At 42.6% G+C, this 25,242-nt stretch overlaps 1 non-coding gene across 1 annotated transcript; it reads left to right on the top strand.

The window, feature by feature from the left end:
• The first annotated feature begins 23,771 nt into the window (after nucleotides 1–23,771).
• On the top strand, nucleotides 23,772–23,890 carry LOC145403476 (5S ribosomal RNA). Its single transcript, XR_013897998.1, has one exon. It is a non-coding gene; the product is annotated as a 5S ribosomal RNA (ribosomal RNA).
• Nucleotides 23,891–25,242: the final 1,352 nt, after the last annotated feature.

Below are 25,242 nucleotides of genomic sequence, written 5' to 3'. Positions count from 1 at the left end.
CACAGAGGCTCCATATATATATATATATATATATATATATATATATATATATATAAATAGATATAGATATATATAGATATATATATATATAGATAGATAGATAGATAGATAGATAGATAGATAGATAGATACACGAGTATATATTAGTTTTCAGTTAATATGCTGAACCTTTGTAACTAAAATTTTATGGGAGTGCTAAATGGTTTCTGTTCCTTTTCATACCAATGTAGTGTTTCCTACGCTGAGTGACAAGCCAAATGATACCGTCTAGAAGAGGGAAAATAATTCCTATGTTTGATGGTAATCGTACAACCAACAGACACTTTGTGGTCTGATAGATTAAGGCGCTGCACCCAGATGAGATCTATAAGATTTTACATGCTAGATAAGTTTTTAGCTATAGCTCAAGGGCTAGCAACAAGTCAGTTCCATGCTAAGTACTTTGACTAAGTAGTCTAGCCCCGGACGTCTTCGATCCTGCATATGGAAATAAAGAACTGGATAACAAGTAGATCCTACTGACTGACCCTTCAACATGGCATGAGAGTTACTGGTTGCCACACTTCCGATTAATTGCCAAGGCTGTTTTTGCAGAAAGGACAACGAAAGGATAATTCTGGATTTTCCTGTCTTCTTTTCATCCATCATTGAACCTATTTTTTTTTCCTTTATTCCACTAGCAGTGTTGGGGCCCGGGACAGGGCTTCTTAGTCTCTTCTCCTTAGAACTAAGATCAATCCTAATTTCGACTGGAAATTGACTGTAAAACTGATAATCACGTGGCCGATGTTTAGATGTTAACGTCACGAATGGGATACCAAGCCATTAGTTTCTGATGACAGTTTCTGATATACAAGACGATGATAAAAGACTCTGACATATTAGAATTAGTAAAGAAACTATTGTTTATGAAGTGTTTATCATCCCCTACCCTACAGGACGATCTACGGTAGTCAATGTTGCACCCATGTCCATAGTCGTAATGCTGGGTAAACAGACTCAAAGGAGGAAACTAACTTTGTCCAAGACTCAGATCAATCCGAGAATCGAACTCCAATAATATTCTTACTTATGCAGTGTGGATGTGCAAACCAGTGCAGTTCCGGTTTATTCAAAGAACATCATTGGTTTTCGCAAGTCATTGCTGACTGCACTCTGGAATGTGGGATGCAGGCTAATCGATTCTGACAACCAAACATGTTTCACAGACGCCTGTCAGAAGTTGGAAGCTTGCGTTCCTTCAATAATTTTAAGTTTTATCAGCCTGTGGACATCATTTTGACGCTGCGCACAGTATCGCATATGTTATGTTCTTGGCTTAGTTTCCTTGTCTAACCATCTGTTATTAACATTGTGGAAAAGCTACTGGATAAAACTGCACCAAATTCAAATAGTTGTTGATGACCATCAGAGGAATACATGCTTGAATTTGGCGCGAAAATGATCAAACGTTAAGGTCACAGGGCAAGGTCAAATGTTCCGTCCGTTGATTGTGTCAGGACCACATATGTAGGCCGCGGTGTTACACTCTATGAACGATCCTTCTCGTTATTTTTTTTTTTGGGGGGGCGGGGGGTCCCCACACTATGCTGCGCTTGCTCTGTTTTTTCTTTCTTACTTTATTGTCTCTTTCTTCTTCTTCTTCTACTTCTTCTCCTGTCTTTCTTTCTTTTCTTTCTTTCATTCTTTCTGCATGTCTTCCAAACACTATTTAATAGGTAACATTTCTTTAGTTCATCTCAAATTCTCGTCAAACTTGGTAGAATTATTCCTTGAACAAATACCTCCAGACACTTTTTTTTTTCTTTTTCCTTTGTTTAAAGCCAATTTATGTCTTTTAAAGGGATTAATGGGGTCAGACGCCAAACAACACAAACACACAATGCTGAAGATGCTCTGTTCATGTATGTTCATTCACCATCATGGCGATTTATATACTCAGTATACCGGTGTATTGTATCTGTGTCGAGGCCATCTTGCAAGCCCTTGGTAATGTCAATCTTTAATTTGCTTTTGTCTTTCCACCATCTTTACTACTGTCTTTAGTTTTGGGATGACCCTTTGTTGTGAAGTAGCTTAATGTGGATTATTTCCATTCCTTCACTGTGGAGGTTTTCCCAAAGTTAAGTAAACTCGTCTCGAGTTAGTAATAATTTAATAAAAGTAAGTTATCATAATTAAGAGATTTAGGGTAGTATAGCACGTGGCTTGAAAGATTTCTTAATACCTCTTTCTTAGTCATTTTTTCTGTACATTACACACCAATACCCTCTTGTATGTCACTGATGCACACTGTGTCGATATTAAAGTGACACAAACTATGCCCAAGACAACAGTGCGGTGTAATATGCAAAATAAGTCACTAAGGAAGAGCCTGTGCCAACTGAAATACAGCACTTAGCATAACAGGGAGGATTAAGCTGATGAATATAGCAGTCTGAAGTTAGTGTCAAAGCTGATAAGACTGACATAGGCAAATTAACGACCAATGTGTGCCCTTGGGATGTGAAGATGACTCGGATTCATGCCTGCTAACTGCACTGTGTCATTAACCTAACGACACTGATGGCAATTTGTTGATGCATTCCAGCTCAGTCAAAATGACCTGACTCAGCTTTTGAAGGAGACGGTGTTAATGCGAGGGGGATGGTGTTAATGTGAAGGAGATGGTGTTACTGTGAGGGAGATGGTGTTACTGTGAGGGAGATGGTGCTAACGTGAAGGAGATGGTGTTACTGTGAGGGAGATGGTGCTAATGTGAGGGAGATGGTGTTTCGGTGAGGGAGATGGTGTTACTGTGAGGGAGATGGTGTTACTGTGAGGGAGATGGTGTTACTGTGAGGGAGATGGTGTTACTGTGAGGGAGATGGTGTTAATGTGAGGGAGATGGTGTTACTGTGAGGGAGATGGTGTTACTGTGAGGGATATGGTGTTAATGTGTGGGAGATGGTGTTACTGTGGTGGTGATGGTGTTACTGTGATGGGGATGGTGTTAATGTGAGGAAGATGGTGTTAATGTGAGGGAGATGGTGCTAATGTGAGGGAGATGGTGCTAATGTGAGGGAGATGGTGTTACTGTGAGGGAGATGGTGGCAATGTGAGGGAGATGGTGCTAATGTGAGGGAGATGGTGTTAATGTGAGGGAGATGGTGCTAATGTGAGGGAGATGGTGTTACGGTGAGGGAGATGGTGTTACTGTGAGGGAGATGGTGTTACTGTGAGGGAGATGGTGTTACTGTGAGGGAGATGGTGTTACGGTGAGGGAGATGGTGTTACTGTGAGGGAGATGGTGTTACGGTGAGGGAGATGGTGTTACTATGAGGGAGATGGTGTGAATGTGAGGGAGATGGTGTTAATGTGAGGAAGATGGTGTTAATGAAGATAATATCTAACTCCTCCAGGTCGAAGTCTCTCTTAAACTTGCTAAAATCGCTGGGTTACAGTAAGAAAAATGCAAAAGTCACGTCCTTGAGTGGATAAGGTTAAAGTCAGCAATAAATGACTGCCAACTCCTAATCTTTCACTACTACGTAACGCAACATTTGATACGGCAACATTAAATACTGAAACATTTATTACTGCAACATTTAATACTGCAACATTTAATACTGCAATATTTAATACTGTAACATTTAAGTTCCTTCTCAGTAGCAAAGCCTCATTAATTTTGATTCACAGTACACTGTGGGCATCGCAGATCATGCTGCAGTCACTGATGGAATATAAAGAAGGTTCGGACAACCACAGCAGATAACTGTCGACGCACTCGATATGGCTCGTCGGCCCAATATTGGTTATGAACCACTGCAATACGTGCATGTGGAAGAGGCAGCGGGGCATTTCTTTGCAGTATCTTGCGTCTTTGGAGAGAGAGAGAGAGAGAGAGAGAGAGAGAGAGAGAGAGAGAGAGAGTTGTACATCTACAGTCCAGTGACCAGACTATTTCATTCAGCAAAAAATGGTGGGAACTGTGGTGGTGGTGTTGACAGCCGTGATGATGGCGGTGGCGGTGGTTTTGCTGGTGCTGGTGGTGATGGTAGCTGTAATGATAATTGTAGTGGTAGGTGTTGTGGTTGTGGTGATTGCTGTGATGATGGTGGCGGTGGTGGTGGCTGTGATGATAGTGGTGGCGGTGGTAGCTGTGATGGCGGTGATAGCTATGATGATGGTGGTGATGGTAGCTGTAATGGTGCTGATGGTTGTGCAGCTGTGATGATGGTTGTTGTGGTAGCTGTGATAATGCTGGTGGTGGTGTAACTGTGATGATAGTGCTGGTGGTGGTGGTAGAATTATGATGGTGGTAGCTGTGATGATGTTAGTGGTGGTGGTACCTGTAGTGGTGGTGGTGGTGGTGATGGTATCTGTGATGATTGTGGTGGTGGTGGTAGCTGTGATGATGATGATGGTGGTGCCTGTAGTGGTGATGGTGGTGGTGGTGGTGGTGGTAGCTGTGGTGATGGTACTGGTGGTGGTAGCTGTGATGGTGATGATGGTAGCTGTAGTGGTGGTGGTGATGGTATCTTTGATGATGATGGTGATGATGGTAGCCGTGATGAAACTGGTGGTGGTGGTGACAGCTGTGATGATGATGCTGACGATGGTAGCTGTGATGTTGGTGGTGGTGCTGAAGGTAGCTGTGATGGCAATGGTAGTGGTGGTGGTGCTTTTCAGAAACGGGTCTCATTTTGACAAGTGCTTTGGAGTCCGACAGAGCTGTAAAGCACTTGCTGCACAGCAAAGTGTGAATCAGAGACTGCTCTTATATGGACAAGTTCTCAGAGGCCCAATAAGGCCGTGAGACTCTTGTCACATACTGGATTTGAGGCGCCTAGTAAGATAAGTGACTAAGCGCCAATGAGTCCAAAATGGACTATCTTATACTACTGTCTTGCCACGGCCTACCCAGGGAATTCAGCCACTTGTGCCACCTCATGGGAACAATTTCGCTTGTAGCTCCAAATTCGCACCCTCAAAGCTCAACCTGGTTGAGATGAAACTTGTTCCAAGTCTCCACACCCACCGGAAGTTAAACAAGTGAAACTGGATGAGCTGTACAGCCTGACATCATGCATCTTTGACCAGCACCGAGACTACCTGGAAAATGTTTTTCCTGTACAACAAGGCCGTCCAACAAGAAACCCAGTACAGATGCTGTGGGAGAGGGAAATGGCGTCCTGAACTATAATGACTGACTACCTGGTAATTTAAAAACATTATAATTTTGGTATTTTTAAGAAAAGTTTTCTCGTTTCAGGATCCATAGCTTCGTCTGTGATGAGTAAAACTGCTGCGCGGTAACCAGAGTATATACAACTATACTCCATTTTTTTTTTCCTGAGGCGAAGATGCACTTAACAGGTTCATGATGATTGACTGAATGCAACATGTCCAAAAACTATTTACTAACCCAAACTTCCCCCTCAGATATTTGTTTTCAGTTAATAATGCTAGATTATGAAGTTATGTTGCATTCAACCAATTATCACCAATCTGTCAAGTGCATCTTCGCCTCGATTAAAAAAACGGAGTATAGTGGTGCTATGCACAACAAACCTCGCCCGACAGCAGTTATTTTATTTTCAACTGTTTTCAAGCTAGCCCACTGAATATCCGTGATCTTGCATTTGACCTTTCAAAGTCACTGAAGATCAAAGATCATGGTGCCGGATGAAAGCGCATATGAGACTTCCTATATCTTGATAGCAATAAATATCTCTATCTTCAACCAGTTTCGAGCTGTAGTCCTTTGCATAACCATGACCTTGTTTGACCTTTCAGGGTCACTTAAAGGTCATGGTTCCAATTAAAAAAGCCCATATGGGTCTTCCTACATGTTGAGAATATCAAATATCTGTCTGCAGCTGGTTTCGAGTTATAGCCCAGTGAATATCCATGACCTTTCAAGGTCACTCAGGGTCAAAGGTCTTGGTGCCAAATGAAAGCCCAGATTGGAGTGCCTGTATGTTGATAAAGTAAATATCTCTATCTTCAACTGGTTCCAAGTTATAGCCCTCTGAATATCCGTGACCTTGATACTGACCTTTCAGGGTCAATTGATAACCTCCAAAGTCTAATAACTTTTTTTGGGAACCAGTGCCCACATATCTTTGAAAGTTTCATGCAATATCATTCAGCCGTTTTTCCGTAATGTTGCTAACAAACAAAGAAACAAGCAGAGAAACGACGAAAAACAATACCGCGCCGGACTCCGTCCGTGCGAGGTAAATATTGAGAAACTGGGTCCATGGGCATTAATTTTACATAAAAGCAGTACACATTCATTAAATTTGTTAAGAAAAAGCTTTCTGTTAAATGTTATACTGTCTCTATAACTTTGGAAGGAGCAATGTAATGATTTAAAAGACAATAGCTGGGGGAAAGAAAAAAAGGACATTGATTTCCCCTTCAAAGCTCATAGTATTTACCCTGAAATCTGTTGTTGAAGCGCTCAAGTACATTGAATAAGCTTCAATAAAACAGAACTTACTAGTTTTAACGGTTACTGAGTTACAGCGCGTTAAAAAACGAAAAACTTTGATCGCGTTCTTCTTCTTTGTTTTCTATTTTTGGCGATTAGACACTGTTACTAGGAGTCTCATTTCACATAACGCCTTACAGTGCCACAGCAGGCAAGGACGTGCCGGTAAACATGGGAAAATCAGCAATATAAAATATCCTTTTCTGCTTCTCTCTCAAAACACTTTGAAAATCATTCACATAAATCTGCAAAAACGGACATTGGTTGCTTTATTTGGCCACAGATCATTAGTTTGAATGCGGCTTGTTTTGGACCCACGAGCGTAATTATCAAAGGCCGCGAAGAAAAAAATTACGAGACGAGACAGGACTTTTGTTGAACTGGTGCCCTCAGCAGCCTTGGCACATCTCGCATTCCATAAAAAGGAAACTCAAGAAATTCTTGGTGCCATTATATCAATAAGTAGGTCTTTAAAATAATAAGACTTTACACATAGATTACAATATTCTTCTGCTGTGTATTAATAACGATACCTAAACCTGGAAACGCAACTGTACTTTGTTATCGAAGCCTCATTGTTTGTGCTTGTATTTATTTAAGGTATTTCTATACACATACACAAACATAAATCTATTTTCCTACATATCTGTATATATAAAAGAGCCACGATATTTGTTTGTTTGTCCTTCAGTCACGCCCAACCAAGGGCCAGAGACCCCCAAACCCATGCATATTCTGACCTAGCGTGACCCAAGGATAGTTTTAGGGCCTTTAAAATTTAGATCTGGGTCATTTGAGGTCACTGGTAGAGTGTTCGCCTTTTTGGCCCGGGCAACACCGGGTACCCCCGTAGTTCATTTTTTGGCATGTAGCCTCACATGACCTTCAGTTCGGACATAGGCTAAGTGAGGTTGACTTCTGAGGTCGTTTGAGGTCACTGGTCGGAGGTCACTTGAGGTCACCGGTAATACACGATTCAACACTGGACCCAGCAGCTCAATTTTTGTCATGGAGACTCACATGACCTCCAGTTCAGACACAGGCTATAAGAGGTTGACCTCCGAGGTCGTTTAATGTCACTGGTCGGAGGTCATTTGAGGTCACCGGTAATACACGCTTGAACGACTTGACTCAGCAGCCCAGTTTTTGGTATGGAGGGTCACACTACCTCCAGTTCAGACATAGGCTAGGTGAGGTTGACTTCCAAGGTCATTCGAGGTCACTGGTCGGAAGTCATTTGAGGTCACCAGTAATAGTAAACAAGTGCACACAAATGTTGTGCGTTAGTCTGCGAAAGCTGAAATAGAACGTTCATGGACCTCTTATAATACCTTTTCAATAGGATGAAAGGTATAGTACATGGTCTTTCTGGAGCAGAATGAAAGACTGGACTAGAACATATAGCATTACAGTGTTCGCCTTTTTGGCCGAGCAACACCGAGTACCCCTGCTAGTATATATATGTCTCATCTCATCTCATCAGCCATTTGAGTGTCCGAAGCGAGGACGGTAGCCAATGTATCTCTACCATGTGGCTTTGACTGTCTGGTAGAGATTGTATGTAGGGTGAAAAGTGCTTGTAAGTGTATTGTAGTGTTGGAGTGGCTTTGGATGTGTGTGTAGTCTGTGAACCAAGTGTACTTGGCCCGTGCAAGCCGACTGGGTGCAAGCATACTTTATAGTATGCGACACTGATTCAACCACAGCATCCCTGATGTCCGCCAATGCAATACGTGGCCAGAAGAACGCTCCCAAAGTTTATTACCCTGGCGGGGCGCGAACCCTCGTTCTTCAGTGTACGAAAACGCACACTTTACCACTGTACCACAGAGGCTCCATATATATATATATATATAGATAGATAGATAGATAGATACACGAGTATATATTAGTTTTCAGTTAATATGCTGAACCTTTGTAACTAAAATTTTATGGGAGTGCTAATTGGTTTCTGTTCCTTATCATACCAATGTAATGTTTCCTACGCTGAGTGACAAGCCAAATGATACCGTCTAGAAGAGGGAAAATAATTCCTATGTTTGATGGTAATCGTACAACCAACAGACACTTTGTGGTCTGATAGATTAAGGCGCTGCACCCAGATGAGATCTATAAGATTTTACATGCTAGATAAGTTTTTAGCTATAGCTCAAGGGCTAGCAACAAGTCAGTTCCATGCTAAGTACTTTGACTAAGTAGTCTAGCCCCGGACGTCTTCGATCCTGCATATGGAAATAAAGAACTGGATAACAAGTAGATCCTACTGACTGACCCTTCAACATGGCATGAGAGTTACTGGTTGCCACACTTCCGATTAATTGCCAAGGCTGTTTTTGCAGAAAGGACAACGAAAGGATAATTCTGGATTTTCCTGTCTTTTCATCCATCATTGAATCTTTTTTTATTTTTTTTTTTTTTTTTTTTTTCCCCTTTATTCCAATAGCAGTGTTGGGGCCCGGGGCAGGGCTTCTTAGTCTCTTCTCCTTAGAACTAAGATCAATCCTAATTTCGACTGGAAATTGACTGTAAAACTGATAATCACGTGGCCGATGTTTAGATGTTAACGTCACGAATGGGATACCAAGCCATTAGTTTCTGATGACAGTTTCTGATATACAAGACGATGATAAAAGACTCTGACATATTAGAATTAGTAAAGAAACTATTGTTTATGAAGTGTTTATCATCCCCTACCCTACAGGACGATCTACGGTAGTCAATGTTGCACCCATGTCCATAGTCGTAATGCTGGGTAAACAGACTCAAAGGAGGAAACTAACTTTGTCCAAGACTCAGATCAATCCGAGAATCGAACTCCAATAATATTCTTACTTATGCAGTGTGGATGTGCAAACCAATGCAGTTCCGGTTTATTCAAAGAACATCTTTGGTTTCCGCAAGTCATTGCTGACTGCACTCTGGAATGTGGGATGCAGGCTAATCGATTCTGACAACCAAACATGTTTCACAGACGCCTGTCAGAAGTTGGAAGCTTGCGTTCCTTCAATAATTTTAAGTTTTATCAGCCTGTGGACATCATTTTGACGCTGCGCACAGTATCGCATATGTTATGTTCTTGGCTTAGTTTCCTTGTCTAACCATCTGTTATTAACATTGTGGAAAAGCTACTGAATAAAACTGCACCAAATTCAAATAGTTGTTGATGACCATCAGAGGAATACATGCTTGAATTTGGCGCGAAAATGATCAAACGTTAAGGTCACAGGGCAAGGTCAATTGTTCCGTCCGTTGATTGTGTCAGGATCACATATGTAGGCCGCGGTGTTGTACTCTATGAACGATCCTTCTCGTTATTTTTGCTGCTACCAGGCGGCTTTACTTAACTAGGAGAGACATCTGGAATGGAAATATTATAAAGAATTGCGTGATCGGTTTTGATTAGAGAACCCACCCATATGCTGAATAAAATAGAAAGGCGGTAGGAAGAAGGAAACTGATGTTATTATAGTGAAGGTGGTCGAGCAGACGGCAGTGACAAACCTCTCTCTCTCTCTCTGTACCTGCGGCTTGGACATTTCCCAGGGAAACCCACAAGCAAGCAGAGTAACCATGTTGTCTATGTGGATAATTTTAGTTACTGTGCTCCTGTGGCTTCTCGCACCTGCGTTCGCTAACAGTCTTATGATGAACGTTCAGCAGACTGGACACTGTTTTAAGCCGAAGTCAGTATAGTTCACTGTCGTTACAATGGCTGTGTTTATTGTTGCAGACGAGACTTGGCAGCAGCTCTTCCTCAGATATTTACTTTGTACGCTACACCTATGTACTTTCAGTTGTACTAATGAGGCAAACTGTGTTGACTTTAAAAATTTAAAAAGCAAATATCGTAGAGTATCACGGTGAAAAATGCATCGGAAAACTAGCAAGAAAAAACAGGTACGAAGTCTCCTCTGCAACCTCGAATTCATCCATAAGCGTTTGGCAGCCCCGTGTGACGTCATGGGGGCGGGGTCACATGCAGAACACTTATATACCAACCCCGGGCCTGACGTGCCAGCATTTCAACCTCTTAACTGCTGAGTATACAGCAGGGGATTCATATTTAGCCAAGAGTGATCTTGCGGTCAGAACGCCCCATTCCGGTGTGTCAGTCTTGGATAGGTTCGATCCTCAAGATGTGACTATAGGTGTTCCGATCATTTAATGCCTCCATGAGAGGTGGCTGACCATCTACCCTTAAATGAACTGAACTAGGGTAGCCTAGCCACGGGCTCTTACGCCTCGAAGGGGATAAAATGGGTTTGGGTGTTACCTAACCTTATGTTACCACTCCGATGACGTACATTATGTTGCACTATTGCTACCTCCAGACGATTTTATTCTGCCTGCGAGGATCCTTTCACTGTGAAGGCTTTTTCTTTTTTTTTTTTTTTTCTCATTTTTTCCTGGCCTATCGACCATTGGGGCCAAAGCCCCTGGTCATTAAGGCCGTATATATATATATATATATATATATATATATATATATATATATATATATACAGTATAAACATATATACACACACACACTTCCATGCATATATACAGGCACACTTTCATGCTCACGTACAGTATATATATATATATATATATATATATATATATATATATATATATATATATATATATATATTTTTTTTTTTTTTTTTTTTTTTTTTAAGATTTTTTGACCTTACATTATTCATAAACATAAATACCTAATCTAAAGACCCTAAACCTAATCACCTAACAGACAAATCGCTAACCTATAGTAAATCCTACAGAGACCAATAGCTAGACCGACACTAATGGAAAAAATACCTCGACTAACAGAACACCATCGACTGCAGATATGTAATGCCTTTCTACATTACATACCTGCACTAATCACCTGATGACTGTCAATCGAGGCATAACCTAATATAAGGGACATCAATATATGAAAGGGAACCAGACGAGTCAGGAACATTTCCATATACGTCAGCTGTCGGCCCTAATTAGGACAACTTAATCAAGATGGTATAATGTATTTACCTAATATGTACAAAAAGTGAAGAACCTCGCCCAATAGACGACCATCGACTGCAAGTGCTCAATACCTTTCTATATTGCACACTTGCACTCATCAGCTGGTGACTGTCAGGCGAGGAACTTGGCTTAATGTAGGGGACATCAATATTAGAAATAGATCAGTGGGAGGAGGAACTATTTCAAATATGTTAACTGTCAACCCTAATAGTACAATATTTAGGCTACATATTTACAGTTGATAAAAACCAAAACCATGTAGTAAAAAAGTCACATCACTCTGATCAGTCCGGTCTCTCTCAAGAAAGCCATCAATTTATCAGTCATAACAACGTCCCCATCACCCAAGATGGTGGAAAGGGTGAAGGGGACATCTGCTGCGCCGCAGTAATTTATAAGTGCAGGATAATATGACTGATAGATATCACCGCATCACAGATGTCACAGTGCGGTGGGAATCGTCTTTCCATATAAGGTTTCATATGCGTTAACATGGTGGCATTAAGCCGTAGACGAGCCAACACTTTTTCTTCCAGGCCCAGGTACGGCTTACACGTTCGAATATTTAGTCTGGTCCACTGACCTTGGCACAGAAGATTTATTGATTTCTTTTCGAGAGAGAGACTTGACCGTAGATCACGAGGAACGTCCCAAGTCTCCTCGAGCTCTACAGCCGACTTTGCAAGTAAGTCAGCCTGCTCATTGCCGTAGATGCGACAATGACCAGGCACCCAGATCAGCATGAATGACTTGTTGCATGAATGAAACTTATTAACGATGCGGCCTTGGATCTCGTGAGAGTCCGTAGTACAAGATGCAATTGCCTGAAGGGCTGATTTTGAATCTGAAAATATGACAAATGAGTCATGCCTAGAATGAAGAGCATAGTCTATGGCTTTGTCAATAGCAAAAAGTTCGGAGGTAAACACACATGTATGAGTCGGCAACCGATACCTGAGGGCACTTTCGGTCGACCATACACTTGCACCCACACATTTACTCGTCTTGGAACCGTCAGTGTACAATTAGTGGGACCCCAAGTGACGCACGATGATGTTACGAAACAAGTGGTGGACCTTCGCCTCCGGCGCCTTGGCCTTTGGTCCTGGGAGCCATGATACATCAATGGTAAAGCTGGGTGGCTCCCAAGGCGCTATATTTTTTTACACCAACTTGTCAGTCACTGAGGTCCACACCAAGCTCCTGAGTCAGTAAGTGGAGGCGAATGGCAAGTGGCCGACGCACCCCCTGCAGAAGGTGGTGGTATTGACACGGGGGGGGGTACAGGCCACATTGCCGATATTACTTTTCCTAAATGTTCTTAGTCCATAGGACAAGGCCAGGTGGTCACGACGAATACGGAGGAGAGGCACATTCACCTCCACTTCCATACGAGCTACACGGGTACACCGGACGGCTCCAAGACACATTCACAAACATTTATTCTGCAACACATCCAATTCTTTCAGCATGGCATCGGATGCCGAGCCATACACCTGTGCTCCATAGTCTAGCTTTGATCGAATAAGGGACTTATACGCCATTAATAATGATTTCCTGTCGGCACCCCATGTAGTACCTGCTAGGTACTTGAGGACATTTACGGATTTATCACAACGAGCAAGCAAATTATTAACATGAATTTTGAAGTTCATCCAGCAACCAAAATGTATTCCCAAAAACTCTACAGAATTTTGAAAAGGAACCACCTGATTATCCAAAGTTAAACACAAATTAGGTACGTTACGAGTAGTAAAAACTACAGCAGCACACTTAGGGACGGAAAACTTAAATCCCCACTGCAAGGCCCATTGGTGGACGGTGTCAAGGGCTGCTTTAATCCTCCCAGCCGAAAGTTTTGCATTATGGGAAGAGTGCCATATTGCACAATCATCAGCGTAGAGCGAGTATTTAAGATTCCTCGGGATGGGAGCTGATGACAGAATATAATTGATCTATCTATATATTGCCAGACGCCTCAATCATTGATCATAATGTTAAATAGAGTAGGACTAAGCACACTTCCCTGCAGCACCCCATTTTCCTGGATAAATATATCCGACGTTATGTTATGGAGCAATTTGACAGAGAAAGTCCTGTCCCTTAAGAAATTTGAAATAAAAATGGGCAAATTTCCTTTTAAACCATAAGCATAGAGCTTCATTAGTATACCGTGCTGCCATGTCATGTCATAGGCTTTATGGATGTCCAAAAACACCCCTATCATGAATTCTTTATTGGCAAATGCCTCTACAATACAATGCTCCAAATTCATTAAATGATCTAGTGAACTTCTGTATTTACGGGAGCCACATTGTTGATCATTTAACAAATTCTTCGACTCTAAAACAAAAAGAAGCCTATTATTAACCATTCGTTCCATGACCTTACATAGACAAGAAGTCAACACAATAGGACAAAATGAAGTGGGATTCATAAGACGACCAGCCTCTTTGGGTATCGGTATGACGTGCTCAAAGTGCTATGAGTTTGGGAATGTTCAAGATGCCCAAATCTCATTGTACAATGCTAAAATCTTAATCAGGTTGTCCTAATTAAGATGCTGGATCATACTGTACTTGATGGTGTCTGGTCCAGGGCTGGTGTCTTTACAGGATTTAAGGGCAAGGAGCAGTTCATCTAGCGTAAACTCTTTGTTGTACGGGAAGTCTACATCTTCTGTGGCAAAGTCAATGATCTGTAGCTCAGCCATGCGTTTATGATGTTGGAAATGTGGATCATAATTGGTTGAGCTACTTACATGAGAAAAACTCCTGGCGAGGATGTTAGCAATGTCCACGGGCTCATTATAAATGTTTTTATTTACCTGCAGGGTGGTCACAGGGATTTTCGGGCCTTTATTATTTAATATTCTTATAGTGGACCAGACTTTACTTGAGAAGGATCCCCAATCTGCTTTCTTATAATTAAATTTTGGAGGTGGAGGGTCTGAAAAGATGTCACGTGTAAAAGAAAGACAGATGGGTAAATGATCACTTCCCAAGGAGTCGTCGTAAGGGTCCCATGAGAAATCTTTATGTATACCAGGGGAGGCCAAAGATAAGACAATGGCCAAAAAGTTACCAGTACGATCATCTACATGAGTCGCTCTACCATCGTTCAGAAGACAGAGGTTGGACTGTAGTATTAGGTCGGCTACTTGCTTCCCACGACCATCAATCCTTAAGCTACCCGAATGATAGTGATTGGCGTTAAAATCGCCCAACACTAACTTATTTCCAGGAAAATGTTCAAATAGTGAATTTAAAGCATCACTATCAATGAGGCCATGTGGATGACAGTACAAAGGGGAAATAGACAGATACGTGTTATTAAATTTTACTCTGCATGCGACAGCTTCCAGAGTAGAATTTAGAATCACTTCCGTTTGTGGGTGGGATTTGTGTGTGTATATAGCCACTCCATGACCTTCATATCTTCTATACGAATGGTAGTGTTTTAAGTGTGGAGGATCAGGATGATCCTCCAGGCGCGTCTCCTGTAAACAAACAACGTCTGGCCTGTGTATTGAAAGCAAGATTTCTATATTTTGTTTCTTATTCCCAACACCTCTACAATTCCACTGTAATATAGTGAATGCGGCGGTTTAATATGTACTAATGCTCTTAGTCTTTTTTTGTTGCCCGCCAGCAGGCGAACGACTACCAGGGGACCTATCCCGGTGCTTGGAGACAGAAACCTCCATTTTCTCATCAATAATGAGGGTCCCAGATTCCACCGAGGAAGAGCTACCTTTTCTCTCCCTCGCTGGGCCAGGAACAGGTAAGACATGAGGTCGTGACTTAGTGAGGGTGGTCATATTATTCTTACTAGTTTAGGCTTGACTGACTGAGAGGCAGCAGCAGTCTGAGAGTAAGAAGTTGCAGTGGCGATGTCAGTCTGAGAGGTGGATTGGACAGGAGGCTGAGATGGAGAGGTAGAGTGTGTGGCAAGAGGAACCGGTTCAGGATCAGTCTGTGTTTCAACAGAGCACATCACGAGATGGGACATCACCGCCGAAATATAGGATCTATTCGGTGTGGGAGTTGCATGCAACTCCCTCACCTTTTTCCTTGCTTCGTAGTAGGAGATACCTTCTGTCACCTTCACCGCGCAGACCTCTTTCTCCTCCTTCCACTTGGGACAATCCCTAGAGGAAGTGGAGTGAGTACCCTTGCAATGGAAGCAACAGATAGTCTCGAACAGACAGTCTTGGATGTGCAGTGTTCAACATCGTGACCCTGTGTTGCACATTTGCTATACACTGGTTGCGAAGCCCGACAAGTCTTATCTGTGTGTCCATAGAGCTGACAATTCAAACATCTAAGAGGGTTAGGGATAAACGGTCATACGTTAAGTATTTCATAACCAACTGTAATCCGCGAAGGGAGTACAACCTTGCCAAAAGTCAGTACAATCGTTGCAGTCTTCTTCCTTATGCCTTCCGTGAATATAGTAATAAACCGTGCATCAATGACGTCTTGCGTAGCTAGTTCATGTATGTTATCGTTCTCCTCCATAACCATGAGATCCCTGCAAGTGATAACTCCTTTGCAGGATTTCATGGAAACCGGAATCTTCGACTCGACGTCATGACAATGAAACTTGCGCAGCTTTAACAAGTCCTTTACCTGAGAGGAGTTGAAAGTCTTTACAAGGAGGTCTCCATTTCCAAGTTTTTTTTACTTGTTCCACCTCTCCCGCACAGTGGTCAATCACCTTGACAATGAAGGGATTGAGTCTGGACAGGGGAGTGATACCTAGAGTATGAATAGTTACAAAGGTCGCATTCCCTACAGGAATTTCAAGTGGGGCTCGAGTCTGGTGTCCGTCAGTCTGGGGGTGGTCAGTCACATCACACCTATTGTCGGCAGGACCACCTCCCCCCCTGAAGGGGGGGGAGGCAGCAGGGGCGTCCTACATAGTATGGGAAGAGAGAGAAAAACGAGCAAGGGACTAAGCACCCAGGGAAGACACACCTAGTCTGAGATTCCCCTCTCAAACCATTCTCGGGAGGACGGACCTGTGTAAAACTCACACCCCAGAGCGATCAGTGGGGGGTACACTCCAGGGGTGAGTAAGCAAAGGCAATCTCAGTAAGTAGATATAGACACCTACTATATCTATTAATCATCTCAGCATACACCTCATCAACCCAAACTGCTTTCCCATTTTTCAGCCGTTTCACAGCGTTCTTCACCTGTGTGAGTGTCACGTTTCCTATCACTGCATTCCTTCTCTGCACACCCCCAAAACCAATTATGTTTAACCCGCTCTGCTCTCTCTATTCCCATTCATCAGACTTTCAAAATATTCTTTCCATCTGGTCCTTACTTCATCCCCACGGGTTAATCTGCCACTTACATTCTTCACACTTTCACAATTAATTTTTCTGTCACTTCTACATTTCCACACCTCTTTCCAGAATAACTTCCTATTTTCAGAGTTATTTGCATTCATTTTTCTTCCTAGATCATCATTTACCTCCTTCTTTTCCCTCTTGACTAATCTCTTTACGTGCTCCTTGCTGTCAGTGTATTCAGTTCTTATTTCAACTGAACTCCTGTGCTGTAACCACTCTAGCCACTCCTCTTTTCCTCCACTGCTCTCTTAACCTCTTCATCCCACCATGCCGTACCTTTCTTCTTTGTTGTTACCCTTGCCACAGCACACACCGCTTTAGCGGTGTCTTGATCGGTAGAAAGGTGGCCTGCAGTCCTTCGGGCCCTAAGTTCAAATCCCTCTTGGGGCAGGGAGCAGTTTAAGCAATTGAATTTCAGTAAAAGCAGACTTTACTGATCTACCAGATGACCCGCCGACATCTCGTTAAAATACCCTCGCTAATACCAATACACAAGTCCTGTATGAGACAGCCCTAGCTTGTATTCAATATGGACGGTGGGTATTAGCGCCGAAGTGGTGACATGTAGAGGTGTATGATATGTAGGAGGACTACTGGACCCTGGGCCTTGAGAGCAGGCTGTGAATCCTATGCTCAGAGTCGGACATGTATATATATATATATATATATATATATATATATATATATATATATATATATATATATAATCCATCCGTCCATCCATCCATCCATCATCCAATCCAACGTTGCTCCATGAGGAGCGTAGGAGCCTGGGGCTAGGGAGTTGGTCCTGACATTTAAGATGAGAGTGACCAACCTCACTCATCTCTGAGCGGCATTACGTGTACAATAAACCCCAACCACCCCTTGGATATAAACCTTCACTGGCTCAATCCGACTGGAGCACAATAATTACGCACTAAACCACCAGGTGCCATATATATATATATATATATATATATATATATATATATATATATATATATATATATATACAGTATATATGCAGTCCACAGGCTGCCCAGATCCATTTTATTCCAATTCACTGACTAACTCCTCCCCTACTTTGGTCCTGTATTCATCTGCCATTTCTTTGATCCTCAGCTTCTCGACTTTCAGTCTTTCTCCCTGACTGCTCCTATTTCTCCTGGTGCACTTCATTCCTCTCAGTTTGATCTTGCCTACCACAATTATATGATCTGACAGACCTCCACATCGTCCTCTCACGACTCTCGTATCAGCAACCATTCCCAGGATCGACCTCTCTACGAACACATAATCAATCAGGCTCCTTTCAACACGATCCCCGTTCCGTCTATACCTAGTATATTTATGTGCATCTTTGTGTTTGAAATACGAATTATAAATGCACAACCCCCTTTCCTGACACATGTCCTTCAGTCGCTTCCCATTATCATTTTCTCCGGGCACTCCACTACAACCCATTAGGTAATCCTCGGGACCAGTGCCTACTCTTTCATTTGTATCACTCATGTCGTTCAATTTATAGCTCCTGGGCATTTCTCTCACTGATTCATCCACCTCATCCCAAAACCTGTCTTTCTCTCTCTCTCACTCCTATCAACACACGGTGGATACGCTACAATCAGCGCCACTTTTACCTTCTCAGACTTGAACTTGACCTACATACATCTCGAACTGACACATTTGTGATCTCTCATTCCACTCTGCCACACTTCATTCATCAACAAAGCAACTCCTTCCTTGCATCTTCTTCGCCCATTCATGCCCGTCCTCACACACTTTACACCCTCCCACTCCTCCACTTCACACCCTTTCGTCTTTCTTTCACACAATGCCATCACGGCATATCTTGCACTTCTGAACACATTCACCACTTCCACCCTCTTGCTCTCCTCATTCACACCTGTCGCATTCCACATGGCCATGTGAATCTGCCTATTTGCTTGGGGCCCTGGGGAGGTATTGGGCCCTCCGAGGCTCTCCGAAACCAGATGAAATACAAATTAGAAATGCTGCAAAAGTTAGTAGATGCTTTGCATAACGACGACTTTTTGGAGGAACCAGACGCAGTTGCAGCAATGCTTTAATAAACTAACAACTGTCAATTTTATGAAAATCAGTGACAGAATCAAGTTCTGATATTATTTTACTTAAGTGTTCAGTATGTGTTGGTTCATGAGTGTTCCTATTTTTTAAGATTTCTTCAATTTGAAAAAAATTATGTAACAAACTGTTTTTTGAAGGTTCAGAATATTTTTTGATACCACCAGACAATCTTTCTCTGCTACCACCAGCTGCAAAAATCCAAAAGAAGAATGTGCCTCTCTAAAATGAATATATTTAGTAACTTCCCTCCCATTAGTGTCTATCGTGAACCTTGTCAATTCTCTTCCATTCTGCTTTATATAGAAATCAGGGAAACGTTTTCTAGTCTGTTCTGAAAAATTGTCGAAATTGTTGATTCTGTCCCGTTCATTTTCATATTCAGCTTGCATTTTATGTCTTACTTCATTTGTCACTGTTTTGGTTAACCTTGGGGTCGACTTTACTTGCTTCAGGCAAGACTTGGCCACACCTTTAAACACTGTAGGAAAGTCCAGCTGGACGTTTTCCTCCCCAAACTGTGACCCAGTCGCAGTCAATGTGTGATGCACAAATCCAGATTTCTAACCTGTCTTTCAAACTTTCTGGATTATTTGGCATCACTCTGATCCATGCTTGACGCTTTTGTTTGTCAGCAGGGAAGCAAACCAGAGGACTGTATGGCCCCCCTTTATAGTTTCCACGACAGTTGAATGCAGCGCACCGCTTAGGCATTATTCCTGAAAGAAAAAAGTAATAATACCCACTTAACCATACAATTACAGTGTGTGTGTTGAATTAACATGATTTCGCTCAGAATATGACAAAAATAGTTAGTTGCCTAAAGAGGAAAGTAAGTTTTCCGGTGCACAATCAGCTTATCTCACGCGCAGTGTTCCACACCTGTGTAAGAATTTACATTTAATGCGTCTGTATGGTGGGGATATGGATGGCTCGCTGAAAAAGTAGCTTAGGGGTGTGTGTCTTTGAAACTGTGAATGAGTGGGTGTGTTACTGTGAATCAGAGACACAACTGCTTTCATGATGACATAATTAATGGAAGCAAGTTTCAGACCCCGAGACCGCTCCTTACCAGTCCATATCTAAAGGCGTCTATGGTTCATCGCTCTGCTAAAATAAATTCATTTGTACTAAATGGTCTGAACTTTCCAACTCGAATTCTTCCCACTCCTTCTAGCACCTTGCCAAAAACGTTCTAGTAACTTTACCTCATCATCCTTCCCTCCTCTTTTAAACTTTAATGGCTCTGTTGCTATTTCTTCTACTGACAAAGCAGAACTCTTTACTCAGACTTAAACTATTCTGGTACTTTTCCTCAATCACTTCCCCCTTCTGACTTCCTCATAGCTGACATTAAAATTTCTTCAATTGATGTATTTTCTGCCATCACTGGCCTCAATACTAACATGGCATATGGGTCTGATGTGGTCCCTCCTGTCGCCCTCAAGAACTGTGCTTCCGTGCTTACACCCTGCCTAGGTGAACTCTTTTACCTTTGTCTTTCAGCTTGTACCTTTCCTTCTTGCCGGAAGTTTGCTCACATTCAGGCAGTCCTGTGACCATTCCCAACCTCTAACTATAGCCCAACTGCTTTAACATCCTGTGTCTCAAAAGTTTTCGAGTCTATTCTTATAAAAAAAAAAAAAAAAATAAAGCATCTTTCGTATCACAACACTCTTTCGGATCGTCAGTATGGGTTCCGTCAGGGACGCTCCACTAGCGATCTTCTCACCTACCTCTAAGACTCCTGATCATCCTCCTTTCGGGACTTTAGCGAAAGCTTTGCCATTGCACTTGACATCTCAAAGGCTTTCGATCGAGTCTAACATAAATCTTTAATTTCTAAACTGTCCACTTACGGTTTCTGTCCTTCTGTCTGTGCCTTCATCTCTAGCTTCCTTTCTTGTCGTACTATAGCTGCTGTTGTAGACGGCCATCGTTCTTCTCCTAGATCTATCAACAGTGGTGTTCCTCAGGGGTCTGTCCTATTACCAGCTCTCTTCCTTTTATTCATCAATGACTTTCTAAGCTGTATATCTAACCGTATCCACTCACATGCTGATTACTCCACTCTTCATCTTTCCATTTACTTCCCACAGGGTCCATCTCAGCAGTTACTTCAATAAACAAAGAATGAGACTATGGCACAACTAATTTCTGGCTTGGCTTGTATCTCTGACAGGGATAAAAGTAATCTTGTTGTTGTTAATGCATCAAAAACCATGTTCTTACACCTATCAACCCAACAAAATCTTCCACAGGAGTACCCGCTAATGTCTGATAATATCAAGCTCAATCCTGCATCATCCTTAAACATGCTTGGGGTTTCATTCTCTCGGGATTTATCTTGAAAAGATCATATTACATCTCATGTAAAATCTGCTTCCAAGAGATTGAGTGTACTTTCCTCCTGCACCGTTGTAGACTGTATACACGGGTTTTATTCGCCCCTGTGTAGAGTACAACTCTCATGTGAGGGGAAGCTCCCCACATACAGCTCTTCTCAACGAGGTGGAGTGAAAGGTCTTTCGTCTCATTAACTCTCCTCCTCTTACCGGCTCCCTTCAACCTCTGTGTCTTCTCCGGACTGTTTTGTGTGTGTGTGTGTGTGTGTGTGTGTGTGTGTGTGTGTGTGTGTGTGTGTGTGTGTGTGTGTGTGAGACTCTGGGGAAAGGCTTCAGGACCTATACCCAGGGCATATCCCCAAGGCCCAGTAGTCTTCCTACATCTCCAGATGTCACCATTTCAGCGGTTATACCCACCGTCCATATTGAGTACATGCTAGGGCTTTCTCATACAGGACTGATGTTTTGGTATTAGCGGGGGTGTTTTTACGACATGTTGGCGGTTCTTCTGGCAGAGCAGCGAAGTCTACTTTCTATGAAATTTAAATCCATGAACTGTTCCCTGTCCCAGCGGGGATTTGAACCGGGGTCAGTTAGGACTGCAGGCCATCTCCCTACTGACTGAGCCACTGCCTCTCTTCTATCGCTACTTCAATGGTCACTGTTTCTCTGGACTGTCTGCTTGCATCCCTCCACCATTACGACGGGCACATAGCACCCGTCTACCAATAGTCTCATCCCTTTTCCGTCCAGCTCCCCATTTCAAGACTTAACCGTTACTCGCAGTCCTTCATGTATGCAACAGGTCAACTCTGGAACTGTCTCCCTCTGGCTGTATTTCCTACTTCCTATGGTCTCCAGTCTTTCAAACGGAGTGTGTCCAGGCATCTCAAAATGAACGATCTTGAATTTTGCTCTCTTGTATTGTTTTCGTTTTTTCTTAGAGGGAATGGTTTGTGCCCTCCTGGCCTTTGGTTCCTTCTTCCTTGCATAAGAGATAAAATAAATATGCATCGGTATGTCTATAGAAGGCGGGGTGGACGGAGGTTATGGTGGAGTGTTTATGTCTACATAAATAGCTGTATGACTGCAGGTTTTTCCCAGCCAAAATTTTATAAATTTCTGTTAGTATCATATGTAAATATTAGTCCATCCCGGTATGACGTAGTGTTATATGGATATGATCACAGTTGTGTGTTGGTGGACTCACTTTAATACATGAAGATACAGTGTGTATTCACCTAAGGTATTTTAATTTACATGCCCGGTTGCCCCTCTGCACAAGAATTTTAATAATACAACGAAATATTATTCGTTCGATGACTTGGTCTTTCCCGAAAGCTGTTTATTTTCCCGAAAGCTCTTTTCTAACACACTGAGTCGTGTGAAGGATCCAGAGTAAAACGTCGGTCTGTTTCGAATCACCTGAGACATTATGCACAGAATAGGCGATGTATTGGTTGTCATTATAGACTACATCACCAGACCCATGCACTAACAGTAATACTGGTATATTCTGGTAGGATCACTACAGAGTTAATATTGGTATACTACTAGTGACTACTGTGAACCAGATCGGTGCTAGTGTAAGTGTCAGGCCCGTCTAGACAGTAACTCGTAGTCCAGTAAGACAGGGACGGCCTTAATACCCCCACTATTGCTGGTCCACATTTTAATGGAGCCAACTGTACAACACCAGTCGTATTGTGTAGCTGTCAAAAATGCTTTGGATTTTAATTATTTTTTAAATACCGTTTTATTGCATCGCTGGCTGGGAGATTTCCGACATTATTGGTCGCTTTATCTCTCACAGTTTTATCTCTCTTTTTACATTTCTCCATGTCTCCATGTCTGAATATCATCTTAACTGATTGTGAATCATAGTTTCAGAAATTTTATCAATAAAGAGAGGCGGGCAAGGCTGTAATGAATTTAATACGATTTTCTCGCCAGTTTTTCACTTCTTTACGACAGTCTTCCAAAGTGGAAGCCTTCTTCTCGTAACCATTTTTCGGATTTCGTTTAATCTGCTACTGCTTTATGATGTTTCCACATATACAGTAGGCTTGCCCAGTGCGCGTCATCACAGTGCGCGAATTGCATTGTGCACGAGTGACCAAAAATTATAACGAAAAACCTTGAATGCGCGAGTTTACCCCACAAAACACGAGGTAGAGGCAAGAAGTGGCTTAAAAACGCCATTTTCCATCAGTACGGAACACCCTCCCCCCCACACAACGCACCAATAGTGACCCAGAGGTTCATGGGGAAGGTGCTCAAGAGATGACTACAATACGATATCGCCAATAACAGCTTCAATAATAACGTTTTCGGCAATAACAGTAAGTTAGAATAGATACCCAGTTTCTATAATAATGATGTTTATTTCGTGAATACCAAATTATTATACTGCCAATACGTCCATAACAAGATGAGGAATGAAACAAACAAGCAAGAAGAGATGAAGGAAATTGCCGAAAATGTGAGCAGTGCCAACGGCCATACAACGTTGAGTACACCGCTTCCCGTCCGATCAGCGAAGTTAAGCAACGTTGGGTCTGGTTAGTACTTGGATGGGTGACCGCCTGGGAACACCAGATGCTGTTGGCATCCCGATGTGTCAAGTGGGGTTGGTGGAGGGTTAGTGCCCCTCCCTGTAAAACAATTAACTCTAAGCCGTTGGCCACCCCGTTTGGGATACATGGCGTCTGGCAATGAATGAATGATGTGAGCAGTAGTGAGGAGAAGAGGGAGGAACCTCCCCTCACCACCTCCCCTGACTCGCCCACCGCCGTCCTCCACTGCCCCACCTGACTCACCAGCCGCCTCCCTCTCCACCTTCACAGCCCCACCTGACTCACCTGCTTCACCTGGCATACCTGCAACCCCCACCATAATGACTGTTGCTGCACTCTGGAAGAAATGTAACATTCAAGAGGCCGTAAATTTCTTCATGAAAGCCTGGAATAATACAACATTGGCAACCGTTAAACAAGCGTGGTGCGGCTGGGGTGGTGGCGGGGGCACTGTAAGTGCTTGCCGCGCCTCAGAACTCTTAATGTTTAAATCCATCAGGCCTGTCGTCTACTATTGTTAAGGTGACTGCCCGTATTTTTGTTATTGCAGCTATATCTGTAGTACAAAGTCTGAAAAATTTGACCTTTTTTATGTCTCTAAGGGCCAAAAAATGTCCAGGTATTATGGGGTACCGCCCATATGTAATTTTTCCCATAAGATTATGTATTCTCAGTGCACGAATTCCCAGTGCGCTAGGTCGTGGACCACCCAATCTCTTGCGCACGGTGCGAGCCTACTGTATAGTATCATATTTTACTGTTGGTATGTAGATGAAGCTTTGATTTGTTTTCTTTTTCTTTTTTAGCATGCAGTTGAGGCACCTTGCCTGTGGCATAAAAATATTGCCAAAGACCTGCCACCTTGTGAAAGGGAAGACTTCGTTTATGCGAGTCTCTTTCAGATATCTATATAACTGTGATTTTCTCATGCCTTCTCTCTCTCTCTCTCTCTCTCTTACTTTTCCAGATGAACCTCACTTTGTCAATTCTGTATATAGTAGCACTCGTTTTACCTCTTTTCTTAAAGTAAGTTTTTGACAAGTCGTACGTCCAGGGGATCGTGAGTGTCACGAGTCGGCTAGTGGCATTGGCTTTTATGGGAAACCACGAACTCAAGTGGAATCCCAGTTTATAGTTCAGTTAACCGCTCATTCGGACGGAAGCTTTGTCAAATCAATTTTTCATTGTCATACGTGATCGTCTTTGTGTGAGACATTAGCGCTTCCACTGAGCGATTTGTTTTGGGCGCGTTTCGCTCACTCGACCGTTAAAAAATGCGGCATAGTGCTCCCCTTTTCTTTCCCACGACTTACTCAGTCCAGTGTTTGCTTTGACGGAGAGAGGTACTGTGCTCCAGAAGTGTGAGAGGAGAGGTCATCTAGCACC

The sequence above is a fragment of the Coenobita brevimanus genome, chromosome 60, assembly GCF_032717465.1.
Source record: "Coenobita brevimanus isolate Jiangsu-jjx chromosome 60, ASM3271746v2, whole genome shotgun sequence".
NCBI classification, from domain to species: Eukaryota; Metazoa; Arthropoda; class Malacostraca; order Decapoda; family Coenobitidae; genus Coenobita; species Coenobita brevimanus.
The sequence above is the reverse complement of the archived record's forward strand: the minus strand, read 5'-3'. Positions and strand labels throughout refer to the sequence as shown.